A 10815-nucleotide genomic window follows, 5' to 3' on the forward strand; every position below is an offset into this window, starting at 1 on the left:
TAGACGTGGTGTCTAGGCTAAGGGTTACCTTTATTTGCCTTATATCCCACGGTCTGTGAGGTAGGCCGCAGGTGGTGACAGCCTTGTTAGTCCTTAGTAGCCCTCCATGTTCGGATAAAGCGTAGAGTCGTTGGCCGGAGTCTCCTGGCCATTTCAGGGGTAAGCCGGTGCCCGAAGCGAGTATTCTTACCCGAGAGATCGACCTTTAACTCATCCTTAGTGTTACCGCAGGAATCCTCTCCAGTCTTGCCACCTATCCTTGGTGTGTCCTTGGACCGACTAAGTTAGTAGTTAGTGCACACACGTTCCCTATGGATACGATATCCTTGAATACTCACGGGTGAAAGCAACGACGGTATCCGTGCGCTTGCGGATTAATTTGCATCGTTAAAATACCCAATAGCCCTTGCCTTTGGAGGCGTCCAACGCTTCCTCTTTTTGTTCTCCTTTTGTACCACCATCGCATGATTGGTACTTTTCTTGATGCTTTCTTCTGCGGTTTTAAGCATGCCATGCAATTCAGACAATTATTTCTCCACACCATTCATTTGAAAATTCGGAATGAAGGGCTCATAGCTCGGCGGGAGCGACTGGAGAATGACATCAACAGCATGATCATCATGGAGCTCAGAGCCAAGTATGTCCAAAGTCTCAATGTAACCAATCATTTTGATCACATGAGGACTAACCAGGCTACCTTCTGCTAGCTTGCACGAGAACAAGGATTTTGAGATGTTATACCTCTCAACCCTAGCTTGGTTCTCAAACATTCCACGCAACCCTCCAATCATATTGTAAGCATCTGTATGCCCATACTGCTTCTGCAGATGATGTGACATGGTAGCAAGCATGAGACAGCTCACGTTGACTGCATCATCGTAGTGCTTCTCATAAGCAGTGTGATCGACATTAGTGGCATTATCAGGGAGATCGTTGGGCTATGGCTCCTCAAGAACATACTCCTTTTTCTCTTGCCTGAGAACAATTCTCAGGTTGCGGTACCAATCAATAAAGTTGGTTCCATTCAACTTTTCTTTCTCAAGAACAGATCGCAAATTGAAAGTGGAATTATTACTGGCAGACATGATCTACAACATTAAAGTAAAGCGAGATTTCAGCACTAAGTTCATGTAATTCTTCTATTAAAAATTAATAAAAGACTCCCACTACAACATCGCCTTCCCTCTAATGTCATATAGGGGACCAAGATCCATATTCACTAAAATTCTATTGAGCTTTGGCTTCACTGCTAGAAAATTAGTGACATAGGTAAATGTCTTGTTAATCATATCTCTATATGACTCTTGTTTGTTGGGTGGCATCCAATGCCCCGGCTCCAACTCCATATCATAAAGCCCAAAACCATTTTGATAGCTTTGTTGAGAAAACCAATACTATGCTAGTAAGTGTCCGACACTCACCCTATTCATGATGATGGTTGATGGTACTCTACTTTGGTAAACCTACCACACAACGATCAAAATTTTTTTAATAGGTGCAGCTATTGGTAAATGGATATCAAAGTTCTCAACTTTACTGAGGGAAGTTATTATATCATGATAAAAACATATCGCTCATATGAAAAACATGAAATAACAGTATGATAGGAAAATAAACATCACAGGCATATAATTATATTATATTGTGAATAGTATGGCCTTTTGCATCACAATGGGCTCCATCTCCATGGCTCCATGGTGACCTCTGTTGTCATCCATCTTGTCTTATGGTGATCGTCATCGCCATTCATGCTTGAAGCCTCCAAGAATAAGTACTAAGCTATTACATCTAATAGCACTAGTAAAGTAAATTACATGAGGGAATCAAGCATCACATGTCGACACGCAGGTCGTTATACAATAATGGGACAACCTCATACCGGTTGTTTTAACTGTTGACACGCAGGTCACACAACTTATTACACACAGATCATCACATGATTTTGAGGCCATACCATTCACATCATACCCTGCAAAAACAAGTTAGCGTAGAACGGATTCTACCTAGGGGTATGAAGAGGCTGCTATCAACAAAATGCATCGTCCAAAGAAATCTCTTCAGGAAATCATAGATCACATCTATAGATTCGCTACGAAAATCAGGGTCATTCATAATGTCCCTTATTTTCACTAGATCAATCACATTGACCAATGCGACTGGTACATCGGAGAAGACCGCAACACATGACTCAGATCCATCAGTTCAATCTCTTCTCGTTTGCACAGTTAGCCCAGATGGTGATTCCTGCCGGTATGGGCAAGTCGTGCGCACAATAGAGAAAGACCACGAACCAATCTGCAGTCACCACGATGCTATCAACTCGTACCGATCCCCCCTCCCCTAAGAAATTGCTCACCTTTCAAATGTCCCCGCGACGGCGATCTTCTGGTCATCCCCTTCCACTCTCTCCAGCCACCACTCGAACAGTGTGACCTACACAGCAGAAATGCAGGCCGGCGCTGGCGTGCAGCACTTCGTCGTGTCAGGACTCAGGACACGCGCATCTCAGAAACGAAGGAGAAAAGGGGGGAGAGAGTTAAAAGAAAGAAGGGGGGAACAAGCTACGCGTACGTACGCAGGGGTGCTCGGAGGCAACGGCGACGGTTTGGAACGGCTTCCGGGAGTCAGAAGGGCTGAGCAGCAACGGCTGCAGCTCCCGGCGAGACTTCGACCCCCACGGCGGAATGGGGGTCTGCGGGGGCTGCATTTCGATCCGATTTTCTCCCGTTTGGAATCGGGGGATGGGAGGGGACGAACACGGGGCAGTTTTTCTTCTCGATGAAATGGCGAAGGGTTTAGGGTTTTTTTTTGAAACAGGATTCAGGGCTTTTGGAGAGGAAGAGGAGAGTGGCAGCGTGGCGGCAGCCGCGTCTTCGGAACTTGCTCTGCTTCGCTGACCCTAACGGGTGGGCCCCGCAGGTTTTCTATCGTACTGCTTATGCGGACACGCAAACCAATGCATAATGTAAAATTACAAAAATACTTCTCATCTTTTATGAGAAAAATCCACTTAAAATATCTTGTATTTTTTGTAAGAAGACTATGAAAACTCTTGTCTTTTATAGTAGCTGAGTCAAAATGGCACTTTTTGTGGGACAAATCTTAAACTCTAGATGTGCAATTATTTTGGGACGGAGAGAGTATCTATTATCGCCACTTCTCAGTCTTTCTAGATGCTACAGTGGAAAGAGGCGAAGCAAAAGTGGATTCTCGTCTCCTCCGCGGATTCGTCGCCTTCCTCGCTTCTGCCGCCCTCGCCGGCGTCGGAGGGTAGGGGGTTCGATTGAATCGAATCGGCAGTGGATCTATTCCCTCCGGTGTATATTATTAGATTATACTAGCTAGTATTCGTGTGATCCTGGTGTATATTATTAGATTATACTGGCATAGTATCCATGCGATGCTACAAATAATATAAATTTTATCCAAATCTGTATAAACCACCCATTCTTTTTGCTATTTCACTCCGTGTATAAGTTGTACTATGACCGCGCAAGGTATTAATTGTCTAGATTCCGATTAGGATTTGGGTTGCTTTGTCTGGATTCCGATTAAAATTCTGATTGACGGGTCAAAAAATCATTGTTTGCTTTAGAAATAGTGGAGATAGAGATAGAGATTCTTTCGTTTGCTGCTACTTACCTCAATTGTATTAGTATACTTTTTTTGTTCTCGGTTGAGTACGCCGTCCATTCATATGAACTACTACAAAAACTAATTAATCGAAGAGCTTTGAAAAGGTATCGGAGGCGGGCACGTTAAAAAACCGTCTCGGTTAATGTCTGCAATTAACCAAGGCGGTCATTTTATATTAACCGAAACGGTTAAAAAACACCTCACAAAATAAATTAATCGAGATGGTTGTTGAAAGAGCATCTAGGCCCCTAGTGGGTTTTGGTGTATTGATTGACAACACGATTAAAGGACTAAGTTGTTTGCAGGAGATTATGAGCAGGTATTTAATTTGTGGAATGATATAGCTCATGTATTGCAAGCAAATGTGTATGTCCCATTGGCAATCATTTTACGTGACAAGCTAGAATGAAAAGAAAAATGGAAGAGCAAGATATTCATATTGATATGAAAGGCTCTAATATTGTGTTGAAGCTTGTTAGTTTATGAGGGACTCAAAGTGGCAAGCAAAGTTGTAAAAGAAAATTGAGAGTAAGGTATTCATGGTTGACATGAAGACTCCAATATATATTAAAGGCTTGTTCAACTTGTGATGGGATTCATATGACAAGCAAAGGTTATGTGAATGAGACAAAATATGTTGTTGCATAGTCTTAAGTTGGGATGACTTGTCATATGAAAAGAATATTGTTGTCAAGGGAAGCAAGCAAGAGAAAAGTGAATGAGACATGAGTTAATGTGTATATGTTGTTTCAAATTGGAAAGCTTGCATATGAAATTAAATGGTGAATTTATATTGATAAAGATGAATTCATGCATGACACAAATCAATATGAAGTTCAAGATGGATGGCTAGAATGAAGGTAGAGAGTACCGAGAGGCGTGTTTCAAGAGGCTACGCAAGCGTCGGCTTGGGGGGGAGCAAGGAAACAGATACGGGTCAAAATACCGGAGATTCTAGAGTCATGGAGAGCTCTATGTTGAAGAGTGTCATTATTCGAAAAATGGAAGTGACTTGTGAATCAAAGGTGGATTTCATTCTTATATGAAGGAAGATTCAAAATCACTAGCTCAAGCAGGCATGCTCACTGAATTAAAGATGTTGACACCCTCAAGATATTGATTGAAGAAGTTCGGCTTGATCAAGACATAAAAGCACAAGTGTTGTGTATGTCATTTTATATGATCTTGAGTGTAGGATGCCGTACTATCAAGGGGGATGCAACATCAATGGGTTGACATCACCAAAAGTGCTCATAGCTATCCCATGTGAGAAAAATCAGAGAGAAACATTTGGGAGCAGAAAACCTAGTGTGACCGGTCTGACCGGTCTAGCCGACCGGTCGGGTCCAACGGCTAGTTTATTTGAACCGACCGGTCTGACCGGCCTAACACTGACAGAGCAACGGCTAGTTTTTGAGAGAGGGGTATTTATACCCCACACCCTCACCGATTCGTGGGTGCTGATGCCATTGTGATTCTGAGTCATCTTTGATCCATAAGAGCACTTGAGAAGTCCTCTCCAACCTCTCTTTGTGAGATTTGAGTGATTGGAGTTGAATCCTTGAGTTGGGTTGAGTGAAACCTTTGCTAAGAGAGCATTTGAGCAGTGAGAGCATAAGCCCTAACTTGAGCACTTGCGATTGCCTCGCCAACTTGTTAAAGCATTTATTACTCTTAGAGATGAAGCCACCTAGACGGCTAGGCATCGCCGGCTAGCTCCCAAGCATGTGGTGAGCAGCGGCAAGTTTGTTACAGCAGCGATTCTGTGCCACGAGGGCACATTGTCATATAGTGGAAAGGAGGAGATAGCTTGACCTTGTGGTCGCCATAAACTTCCTCAACGGAGAGTAGAATTCACACGTGGTGAATTTGAACTTCGATGAAACAAATCACTGTGTCTCCTTTGTATCATCTTCATTTGGTTTGCCTCACACTTTGTGCTCTAACTTTATTTGTGCTTTCGCTTCGATCTACTCGGTTGTGCTATTTCTGTGTGTGCAGGGTTGTGGAATATATTCATTGACACCTATAGAAGCAATACAATCAGTTGTATACATGCTAGAGCTCGTAAAGGGGGAAATAACTTAATTTGTGTGTAGGTTCTGCATTGGACCGGTCTGGCCGGTCTTCCACACCGGTCTGACCGGTTGGAGTTTCTGTTGTCGTGTTAAGTGTTGGACCAGTCTGACCGGTCTTCCTGACCGGTTTGGCCGATCAGTAACTGACAATTGTGTTAAGTGTTTTAAACTGCAGGATTTGTTTAAACACCTATTCACCCCCTCTCTAGGCGACATCACGCGATTAAGGTCCTTTCAGTTGTCTTATTTACTGAGGCGGTTAAAAAACCGTCTTGCAAAATAGATTAACCGAACCGGACATGTATAAGGCATCCGTCTCAAAAAATCCGGCCCAGCCCACAGCCCACTACCACACTGGACTATATAATAAAATGTTAACCCTAATCCATGCCCTCCACTCTCTTCCTCCCTTTTCCCACTCCCCATCCTGCGCGGCCCCTGCCTCTCCTCTCCTCCCGTCCCCTCCCCTCCCTCTCCTCTCTTCCCTGCACCAGCGATGGCAGGCGGCGGCGGGGCGCAGCGGCGCGCGGGCTCGAGGCCCTGCTCCTCCCTTCGCCGGCGCCCCAGCGAGGCCGAGGAGGTGGCCGCATGGCATAGTGGCGCGCGGGCTCGAGGCTCTGCTCCTCCCTCTGCCGGCGCCCCAGCGAGGCCGAGGAAGCGGCGGCGGGCGCGGATCCAAGGCGGAGGGAGGAGCAGGAGGCCCCGCCCCTCCTCCCTCTCCTCCCAATGCCACCCAACCGCCCCTCCTCCCTCTCTCTCTCCCTCTCCGGCGGGGCCTCACGGCGGCGAGTCCTCGCGCCCGCGTGGCAGCACGGCCTCTCTGCAGTGGTCCCCGATGCCCGCGCGCAAGCTGCGCCTCCTCCGTCGACCACGCGAGCAGCGAGCCCGGTCCCCGATCCCGTCCTGGACGCCGACCACGCGAGCTGCGCCTCCTCTGCTGCCAACCTCACCATCTATGCGATGTGGGTGCGGATCCTGGGCGCGGGCAAGCCGTGGAGCTTGGATCCGGCGACGGCGCGACCCGGGAGGCCGGATCTGGCGGCGTGGCCGGCCCTGAGCGGACGACCCCGAGTAGGGCGGGCGGACGGCCCCAAGCTGTGGCAGGACGCGGTGGCGGCGGCGGATGGGCTCGACCGGCCTGTGATGGGCTCGCCGGGCTTTTTCTTTTTTGGGCCATTCTTATGATTTTGGTGATCGATTGACAACATGATCATGAGACTAATAAATTTATCAAGTGAATCATATTAGGCGCAGCCTAGTCTCACCGAGGTTGCAGCTGATCATTCTGGCATGAGCTCGGACAGCCTGGCCACACCTTGGAAGCACCACTTCCCATCCATATGGCGCTGCGTTGGCGGGAGAACTTGGCGTCGTCGTAGAGATCTCTATAACACACATATATACTGCCTTGGCCACCCGTAGAGGTTCGGCAAAGCCTGCCGCTCAGGGTTGACAATCCTAGCAGCAGGCCAGCGACGACCATGGTATTCACCCTAGGGTCCAGGGCTGCCGCCACCGAGAAGGCACGAAAACACGTCAACCTCGCGCGCGTGCGAGGTTGCACACACTGACACACAGCTCCACGTCACGGCCGCTCATCGTGGGTCAGGTCTCGATGACGAGGCGGCCGCCGCCGGGCACCACCACGCGGCCGAAGGCATTGAAGCCGGAGCCGCAGGCCGCCGTTGGAGGCTGGTGATAGCAGCAGCTTGTCGTCACCCTGTAGCGGATCGATGGACATGAGATCCAATGGTAGGAAGCGCAAGAGACTGCCAAGGAAGTGGTGTGGGGCTTATTTCAAAAAAAAAAAAGAAAATGGTGCGGGGACGAGCGAGGGTAAACCAAAGGATTCTCTGGAGAGAAGGAATCAAAGAAGAAGATGCTTAAAGCATGCTTAGTTGGATTTCAACGTTTATGTAGTCAAAATCATGCCAAGCTGATATCATGATTTGCCAAAATCAAAACATATCAAAGTCATGGCAAGAAAGTTTAGGTAATCGCTTGATTAGTGGCAAAATATGCCAATCTATATTTTTTTCACCCTTTTGTAAGGTTTATTTGTAAGGTTTAAGAAGTTTCTAATAACTTGCTACGGTTTTGACTACAAATATTGCTGTGCCAACTTTTAAGAATATGAACCAGCTCATAGCCAATTTTTATAGGTATTATAGTTGGGCAAAAATTGGAAGCCAACCAAACATGCTTTTTTTTTGTTGAGAAAACCGAACATGCTCTTGACACTACTAGCTGAGAGGAAATTAGATGGGCAAACATTGGAATTGGGCTATAGTGGGCTCATTTAGTGTGACTTCACATATTTCGAGTATGTGAATGCTGGAGGCTTTTGAGTATAAAATCTTTTTTTACACATAAGGAAAATGCAGGTACATGTGTGATAGGCAAATGTGAGTCTCTCGGGCTACTGATAGTTAAATCATCGCACAAGACTCAAATTTTATTCCTGAACAAATTTTTTGGGAAGCAAAATATTTGAAGTAAAAAAAAAGTGCAAGCATATAATATCATATGCCGCCGGCTCCGGTGACTGATAAATTGCCTGTGTGGAGAAGCTGCCCTAAACTTGTCACACCACACCCGCCGTGGGCGGGGGGCAGGTAAGGCAGCAAGCATCAGCTAACACGCTGCCCGGATTGTCCCCCACAGTACAGACTGTGGCGCCATGCCGCCAAGCTTGGCGGGGGGTGGTGCAAGGCAAGTTTTTGTCTGGGCGCTTGCTAGTCCACAGCGAGGCAACACAACCAGTTTTATCAAATCCGTGCGGCGCGGGATTTCGCGTGTCGTGACAGCGGGGGGCCGCGTAGGGCAACGGATTTTAGGTCGGTTTGGTTCTCAAAAGTCTCTGAGCTAATTTTAATCTCTGGGCTAAAACAAAAAGTCACTTCCTGTTTGGTTTGAGATAAAAAAGTCCCAATGAGATGCAGAAAAGACCAAATTACCACTGCATGCATGGGTCCAGCTCCACCCCTCCTCCTAGATCTCACCAAACACAAGCCGTCCACCGGGTGAGGCATTTCGTCGAACACAATGGCGGCCCCGTCGTACCATGCTTCACAACAGTGGCGGCGATCAGCCATGCCACGGACGAGCCCGCCCGCCCACACGCCGGCGGGCGGCGCCACCCGCGTGTCTCCGCATGAGGGTGGCGGCCAAGCCCGCGTCCATCTGACGCGACAGGAGGAGATGGGGAGGCCGGACGCGGAGGCCGCGCGTGCCGCGGTGGAGAAGCACCGAGGCCAAGGGCGCCGGCGCGCAGGCCGCGGCGGAGAAGGCCCGAGAGGCCACGGGGACTACAGCCATGGCGGACGCACGGCTCGCGGCGCCGGGATCTGCGGGCGCGGGCGCGGGCGAGGTGGGATGCGTGGTCGAGGTGGGATGCGCGGGCAGCGGGTGGGCGGTTGCGGGTGGATCTGCGGGCGCGGGTGGAGCGGGGTCGCCGGCGGTGGGATTGCGTGGCCGGCGTTGCCGGCGGCCCTTGCACGGGTGGTGCAGCCGACAACCCTTGCCCGGGTGCACGGCTCGCCTTGGCTCGGAGGCCATGGCGCGCCTCCCTCCACGGCCCGAGCTCGAGGCCCGCCATGGCCTCCGAGCTCGAGAAGGAGGCCGGCCGAGCTCCGCCGCCGCAGATCCACTCGCGGCCGACCGGAACAGCGCCGGAACGAGGGAGGGGAGGGAGCCGGCCGAGCTCGGAGCACCATGGAGGGGAAGGGAGCGCCGGCGAGGGAGGGGAAGGGAGCTCCGCGGGGCACCATGGCCATGGGCTCGAGCTCGGAGTGCCGCCGCCGCCGCCGCCGGACCAGCGTGGATCTGCGGGCGCGACGGGCACGAGCGGGTGGAGCGTGGTCGCCGGCGGCGGCCCTTGCACCGGCGGCGCGGACTGGGAGAGGGGAGTGGGAGGGGGGGCACGGGGAGCGGGAGGGTCACGGGGCCTTGCGGCGTGGGGGAGGGGGTCAGGCTGAGCTGGGAATCGTGCGTGGACCAGTGGCAGGGAGGAATAAGTCCCAAAAAGCACCTCTCGAGGGACTTCTCAAGATTTAGTCCCCAACAGACTTTTAGCCCCAAAAAATCTCTCCCGTTTAGCTATTTAGTCCCAAAAGCCCTAGAGACTTATGCAAAAGTCCCTCGAACCAAACAAACAGGGTCTTAATCAGCCGTGGAGTTCGCCGCGTCGCGTAAGCCGGTAAAAAACATGAAGTGGGTTACATTACCATGGCCCGCAGAGGCCCGCTTGTATCCGGCCCAGCCCATGAGCTCGCGGCAGGGAACGCACTGTGCGGCCGCGCTGGCGATCGAACACCTGCGTCGAGTCGAAGGTGAACCGCCTGGGTCCGCGTCGCCGTGACGCCGTCGGACATGCTCTCCCACTCCGTCCCCTGTGGCTGTGGTGACCTCGATCGAACACCGTGGCGGGCAAGTACGCAGTGCCAGGCTAGGAGCGAGTTTCCACTTCATCGGCTAGAATAGTTAGAACCGTACACCTGTATAGTTGGAACGTGGTGCTTGTGGCATTCCAAGCTTAGGCAAAAAAAAAAAAGTTGAATATCCAGATTTGAATTGAGCCAAATACAATATCTAACTTGTCTTAGTCCAAAAAAAAACATTACTGTTTACTAGCAGAGGACCCCTATACAATGCAACAGTCCATAATAGAAGCTAGGTATCTCAGTATGCGGACGTGACTGATGAGCTGAGCTCGCCATCCATCCAAACGTCCCCTTAGTTTTGGTGCTGAGCAAATAATCTACAAATAAAAATAGTTTTGGTGCTGAGCAAAAAATCTACAAATAAAAATGTTAAGCATATGTGTCTCATATGCTAATATTAGCCCCGGTGACAACTTTCAACGCAGCCGCGTCTAGACAGCAGCCCAGACACACGTGGGCGCTCGTCTTTTGACTACGGAGATAGACCCGCTTGCCAAGGCATGCTGTGCGGTGCAGTCACCGGAGGCCGGTGTGCCCGAGGGAGACGGATTCGGTGACTTGCCTCTGGCAAGTCACAACGTAACTGGCGCTAAACGACAAGAAAAATCACTGTGTCGATAGTACTGTTTAATACTGTAGCACGGGTACTGTTCGCGCGG

The sequence above is a fragment of the Panicum virgatum genome, chromosome 7K, assembly GCF_016808335.1.
Source record: "Panicum virgatum strain AP13 chromosome 7K, P.virgatum_v5, whole genome shotgun sequence".
NCBI classification, from domain to species: domain Eukaryota; kingdom Viridiplantae; phylum Streptophyta; class Magnoliopsida; order Poales; family Poaceae; genus Panicum; species Panicum virgatum.